The following is a 6,514-nucleotide window of genomic DNA, read 5'->3' as shown; positions in this document are numbered from 1 at the left end:
TGATGTGAGGAGCATCAGCTCAAGATGCTGAAATTTGCATCCTGCAAAACATGTTTTACATTATTTACACGGTGGTTATAACAACTTATTGCAAGTTATAGTCATGCATTGTGCGGAAGAGGAGACTTTATACAGATGTCTCAATCAACAAGTCAGCAAAAACGCTAATTCAGAAAAACAATACATTAAATGTGTACAGAAAGAGAAAAATCAAGAAGTAAATATGAAAAATTTAAACCTGACTGGAAATTGTATTTAGACAAGATGGACATTCCACGAATGAGGACCTTCAAATTAAGATATAAACCTGAAAGTTACTTGAGTGCCTCGTAGTGGTGAAGTGATATATTGTGACATAATGACTTTTAAGATTGTTGACCTTATGATTTTTTTTTTCTTATCCTAATGATTGAAACCTGGAAATAACAATGGATTTTATTTTGACTTGTACTTACCAAATCATGGTATGTGTCAATACTCAAAACTTATTTGTACCATTATTGGATGTATTTTATCCGTATGATCCTGATCATGTTTGGACTCTCAACCACTAAGATATGAAGCAGCAGTAATACCAGCAGTTCTGAACAACTTTAATTATTCGATCATCCCATCCCAGACAATATCTATGATGTTTTTTTTGTTGAATATATGTTTATTTTAAATAAAGAAGAATGCTGTTCTGAAAAGCAGTACGGTGGTGCAGTGGTCAGCACTGTCGCCTCACAGCAAGAAGGTTCCAGGTTCAAGTCCCAGTTTGGGGACGGGATCTTTCTGTGTGGAGTCTCCATGTTCTCCCTGTTCCTGCGTGGGTTCTCTCTGGTACTCCAGCTTCCTCCCACAGTCCAAAGACATCAAGAGGGGACGAGGCTGATTGATACTCTAAATTGACCGTAGGTGTGAATGGTTGTCTGTCTATGTGTTGGCCCTGGGATGGACTGGTGACCTGTCCAGGGTGAACCCTGCCTTTAGGCTGAAGATTGCTGGGATAGGCTCCAGTCCCCCCCCCCCCCCCCCGCGACCCTTAACAGGATAAGCGGAAGAAAATGGATGGATGGATCCTGTTAAATCAAAGAAGCTTCTCTCTGTTGTTCAACTGAATTTTACACCATCATAAAACACACATAATTAGCATTTTCTGGACAGTGAGAGATTAACTTGTCCCGTATGATAGCAATTTGTGTGTTTGTGTGTGTGTTGTTCGGCAAATCTGTCCTCATCACTGCTTCCCCGAGAGCTGCAGAGGTATTTGCATCCACACGGGGGCAGTATCAGTTTGGACTAAGTGCACTTGTGGACATGCAGCTTCAGTCCAGAGGCAGCAGACTGGTACCCACCTGCTGCTGGGAAGACCTCCACCGCTGAAAACACCGACCTCCAATAGTCAGTAACAGCAACGAGATCCATGACAGACTGGTTTTCTCAGCATTTCTCACTTCTACTTCTCTTATTTATGCTACTCATGGTGAGGCGTCCCTGGTTCTCTCTCTCTGTTTCACATCATAATCAAATCCCCTGAAGGTAACTAATTGATCACAGATGAGCTTCCTGGCTTGAGTATTGAGCCATTCGGTGGCTGGCTTTTCCCCACTAATGAATAGCTGCTCTTTCCTGTGGTTTTTCTGCTTTGCTGTGATTGGAAGCAACAACAACAACAACAAAAAAATCAAACTGTTCCATTTCTAACAAGACACGTCTGTTTTAGTGAAGTCAGTGTTGATCTATCGTCGTTTGCCAGATAGAAATCAATTGACGCCTGAGAGGGATCAATTAATATCCTTTTATTCATCTACTTCATGTGCACCATCATGCATGTCTTTATCCATTAATTCTGTGTGCGTGCGTGTGTGTGTGTGTGTGTGTGTGTGTGTGTGTGTGTGTGGAGATTGGCTGTTGTTTTTCCCATCTGCTGAGCCGCAGTGCGAGTCATTTATCTCAGTTATCCAGACAGTGTCAAAGCTCCATCTGTGAAAACAGTAAATACTCTCACTCTCTCTCTCTCTTTCTTTCTCTCTCTCACTCTCTCACACGCGCATACACACACACACACACACACACACACACACGCCAGGCTACAGTTACTGTTTGTTTTCATGTCATTCCAGTGACAGGAGTGTGGCAACCATACAGTGAATTTGGATAATAGTGATGTTTTGCTTTTCTTTTCCACTAATGTCCTGTTGTGGAACCCCCCCCCCCCCCCGACACAAGTCTCATTTGTCTGCGTACGGCTCGAGAAGACAAAGATATCATTGAGAAATTTTCTGCTTAATGAAGCATCACAACCAGCACATGAAACATTAGCTGCCTTACAAATTATACTATCACCTTCACATTTTCCTAGCTGGGATATGTTCACGTTGACAGATGGTAATTTCAAGCAGCACGTGGGTTGACCTGGGAGACAAAAACATGTTAGAAAGTGGCCTGGCAGCTCAGTTGGTCGGTCCCTCTGGAGAGGCCGTTGGTTTGATGCCCTCCTGCAGGTCATCCCCACATTCTCTCACTCACGTTTTGTACAAAAAAAATCCCCCAAAATATATTTGACAATGATTAATACTTGTTAGAAAGTATCAATACAAGGAAGTGGTTTATTGTTTATTCTAGGGTGTTGGAATGCATGTGGAATTAGTGTTTGAGTTCAGCCTCACACATCTGTTGGGGATCATTTCGACACCATCTTTCAAATCCACCACAGTACGATTTTCTGATACAAATCCAATCTTTATTGACCTGAAATGCTGACAAGAATTACAAAAATGACATCTTACTGCCATAGTTGGTGGTGGTGAGCTGTTCAAATGACATGCCAGCACCACAGATGCCAACTGAAAGCCAGTTAGGATTCGTTCATGATGGACATAAAATCCCCGGTTCAACACTCTGAGCCGCAGTTCATTTTGTTCTATAGCCAGCAGCCTCTTTGAAATTCAGTGCTGGGTTTGGATGTGGAAAAGACTCGGTGGAAGTAAGAAGCAGTCGGTGGTTTGGGTTGAAGTTGTGAGACCTGCTGCTGTAAATGGGATTCAAACAAGTCTACGCGTCTCCTGCTGCAGTCATCAAGGGTGTTGTGAGTTAAATATGAAACTATAAAAACTATAAACTACTAAAATGACTTGAAAGGGTACGTGAAGACCTGTCAACTGAGACGTTTGCTAATGTCACCCACCACCCATGATGCACGCTTGTGTACCCACCACATAAAAGGATCCTTATCGATTCACACTGATCGTGGGTTTGCCAAGTAATTTTAACACGTTATGTGCTACGACAGTGCAGCGTGATATTAAATCATGTTCACTTACCTGCCAGGTACAGCACACAGCAGTGAGCCTCTTATTGTTGACTGCAATTTGACTTCCATCTTTGCATGATTGTTCTGATTGTTGATTACTCATCGTTTACAGGTAGGACTCCAGGAGAAGGACCCACATGTTCTCCATCATCAGCTCACTTCAATCAGCAGAGCGACCACCCAACTACGTGAGCTAACAACACCGTGCGGTTCGGTGCGCTCGTCTTCTCTGAGCGGCTCTTCCTGGAGGATTTACAGCTCCAGAACAGAAACAAGAGATTCTTTTTGATATCAGTGAATGAGCAGGTGTGCAGACGGGCTCAGCTTTGATCAGCCTTCCTTTGTTGTCAAGCAGCACCGTGCTGTGTTGACAGCGCTGTTCAGAACCCAACCTGTATGACTGTCTTACAAGTCACCTGCCAAGTTGCCACAGGTTACTGAGCGCTGCTGCACCATGCAGCTTTTAATGCTATCGGCCCACTTGGCAGGAGAAATTACGCCTCGGGCTCAGTTCTAACTTGCCAGAAAGAGCCACCTCGAGATAGTTTTGATACGCAAGAGAACTTGTGCATACATCTTCAAGAGACCTGAAAATATGCCTCATGTTTGAGAAGAGGATTAAACATCTCTTCGTTGTGGGCTCAAAGTTTTCTTTTTCTTTTTTCTACACCATTTCTCTGCTTTGAGGTTCTTTGTATTAATCTGGAGCCAAGACAGTTTCACACTTTTCTTTGTTGCCTTCTATCACGGCATGGGTGATTTAGTGAATCACACCTCTTAATCATCAACATTTCCTTCCTTGTCTTTTTTTCTTTGCGTCTTTGCCCTTTTTTCTGTCCATTTTTTGCCCAACTTTCTTTCGGCTCATAAATCCTTCCTCTGTTTAGTCAGCCCCCCTTCTCCTCTTACAAACACTTTGTCACATCACTCTCTCCAACTCTCTCTCCCTTTTCCCCTCACTTATCACTGCACACACAAACAGTTTTAGTCATCTTTCTTTCTCTAATTTTCTCTCCCTTCCCTCCATTTTCCCTTGATTTTTTTTTTTAAACATCTCACTCCTTCTTACATGTTGCGGGCCTCATCAGCTCTCTCCAGTGTTATCCATCATCCGCTATTGGTCCATTCATCATGTAGCCAGGACGCTATTGGTGCATTCATCAACCAGCCAGCTGCAGACAGCAACTTGCACACATTCCCAGGAATGTAAATGCTCAGGGTTCAGCCACTAATGTTGCATGGCACTCAAAACTGAGCAGTGAGTGTCCTTCTGAGGCAAGTTCATTTTGGTGGAAACTATTAGAAAATACACAATATTTAGAACTAATTGTCCAATAAAGACAAACACTGTTGTGGCTGGTTGTTATCAGGGTGCCACAGAATCCATTTTGTTTCTTTTTTCATGGGAGTTTTGAATGGAGCAGATTAGTGTGTCAGATATGAGTAAAATGTTCATACATTCCCCGGAAACCAACATGAGTGAGTGTGTACCATTCGTTGGTATGAATGCATCTGTGTATTTACCACAGCCAGGCATTCATTAAAATCATATGGAACATCAAAAACACACTGGCTTAAAGTGAAACTTTCACATGCAAAATCAAACACGATCCATTAAAGTTTCCAAATGTTGGAAGTTATTTCTTTATATTGAATAAGGTTGTGCACAAGGTAAATATCTTGTGTCTGATTTCTGTTTGCATCTGGCACTCTGGCACATTTCAGCAGTTTGTGCTGCACTGACGTTACCAACGACCACCACTTTTGCAGCTCCCTGGACCTGTTAGCGTGGAGGTTCTTGGATGCAGCTGCAACAGTCAGGTGGGGAGGTGAGTGGAGCCCGGGATTATGGAAGCGACGGTAGCACGAGCCCATCAAGTGGACCCGCTGTGTAAATCAGGCCTCAGCTGGTAGGTGTTCACATCTTGACACCAGTTCTTGCAGTCACAGCGAGATATCTAGCTCCCCTGCTGACAGCTGATCCATTTGTACTGATCCTTCAAGCTTCCTGAAGCAAAGTCTTTACTTTTTTTGTTGTTGCTGTACTGAAGAAAGACTCCCCAAAGAGACTGCCTGAGTGGAAGTTTTATGTATTTAACTTTAATTGAGCAGCACCATTATTCACCCTGGGCTGGACACAGAAAAAGATTGATATCTTAATCTTGGACAAGAAAAACAAACTGCATTCCTAAAACCCACAAAAGGGAAAAAATTTGAACTTTTTCTCATAATTTGGGTGAACCGACCCTTTAACACGTGTCAGCAGCAGTGCGTGGAGGTAATTAATCGACTGAGCGCTCCGAATATGGTGACACATCAGGGTCAGTACTTGCTGTTGACACTTGGACAGAATACAGAGTCTGACTGTGCTCGCTCCGGCAGTGTTACTCCACGCTGAATGAATGTGATGGCATGTCTTCTCATATACAGCAGCCCATATATCAGCTCGTGACCACACAGCTTCCAGTGGTGCAACAGGGCACAGCTGAGAGTCCGGTGCCAACATTAACAAGGGCCTCCTTCAGTGCCATGTCCTCTCCTGCAGCGCTGCACCTGTTGCAATGTGTGCATGTGTGTGCTAAAAGCATGTAACTTAAAAGACATGTGGCGCTCAAACACATTCCTTCCATCCTGCCCATGAATCACTCTGCCCCCACATTTTTAGCCAGAGGGGGGAATGGAAGCAAGATGGAGGGCGAATAAGGAGAAGTGTAGGAGGCTTTATGTTTGTATAATATCTGTTTCACTGCGCTGATATAATGCACGCATGTCATCATACAGGTGTTACAGGATCAGAGGTTTATCTGTCAGGGATAAAAACAAAACAATCTGATTAGGGAGGAACACCAAACACACATGCTGTCTGCTCTGGTCAACAGATAAACTCCAGCTGGCTGCAGCCGTGCAGATGTTATCAGCACATCCAAAGCGGGTGGGCTGATACGCAGCTTGAGGAAATTTATTGACCCCTAAACTTTCCTCTATTCAACTTTTACTTCAAGGTTGTTAAATTCATCCACAAAGGCGCTAGCAGATATATTATGTACCATCTTGTCTGTCAAAGACGCAAACTGAGTGAAACATTATAACCCGTATTCATACAGATGTTTTATACATTATTTTCAACGTGTTTTCACATGGTTTAGCCTGACATATATTTGGTGTCGTTGTGAGATTTTGCATCGCCTGTAGGAAAATGTTTCTAAACCCAGGACATGT

The sequence above is a fragment of the Aulostomus chinensis genome, chromosome 3 (assembly GCF_037954235.1).
Source record: "Aulostomus chinensis isolate RoL2024-O1b breed Wild chromosome 3, RoL_Achi_v1.0, whole genome shotgun sequence".
Lineage (NCBI taxonomy): Eukaryota > Metazoa > Chordata > Actinopteri > Syngnathiformes > Aulostomidae > Aulostomus > Aulostomus chinensis.
This window is presented reverse-complemented; position numbering follows the sequence as displayed.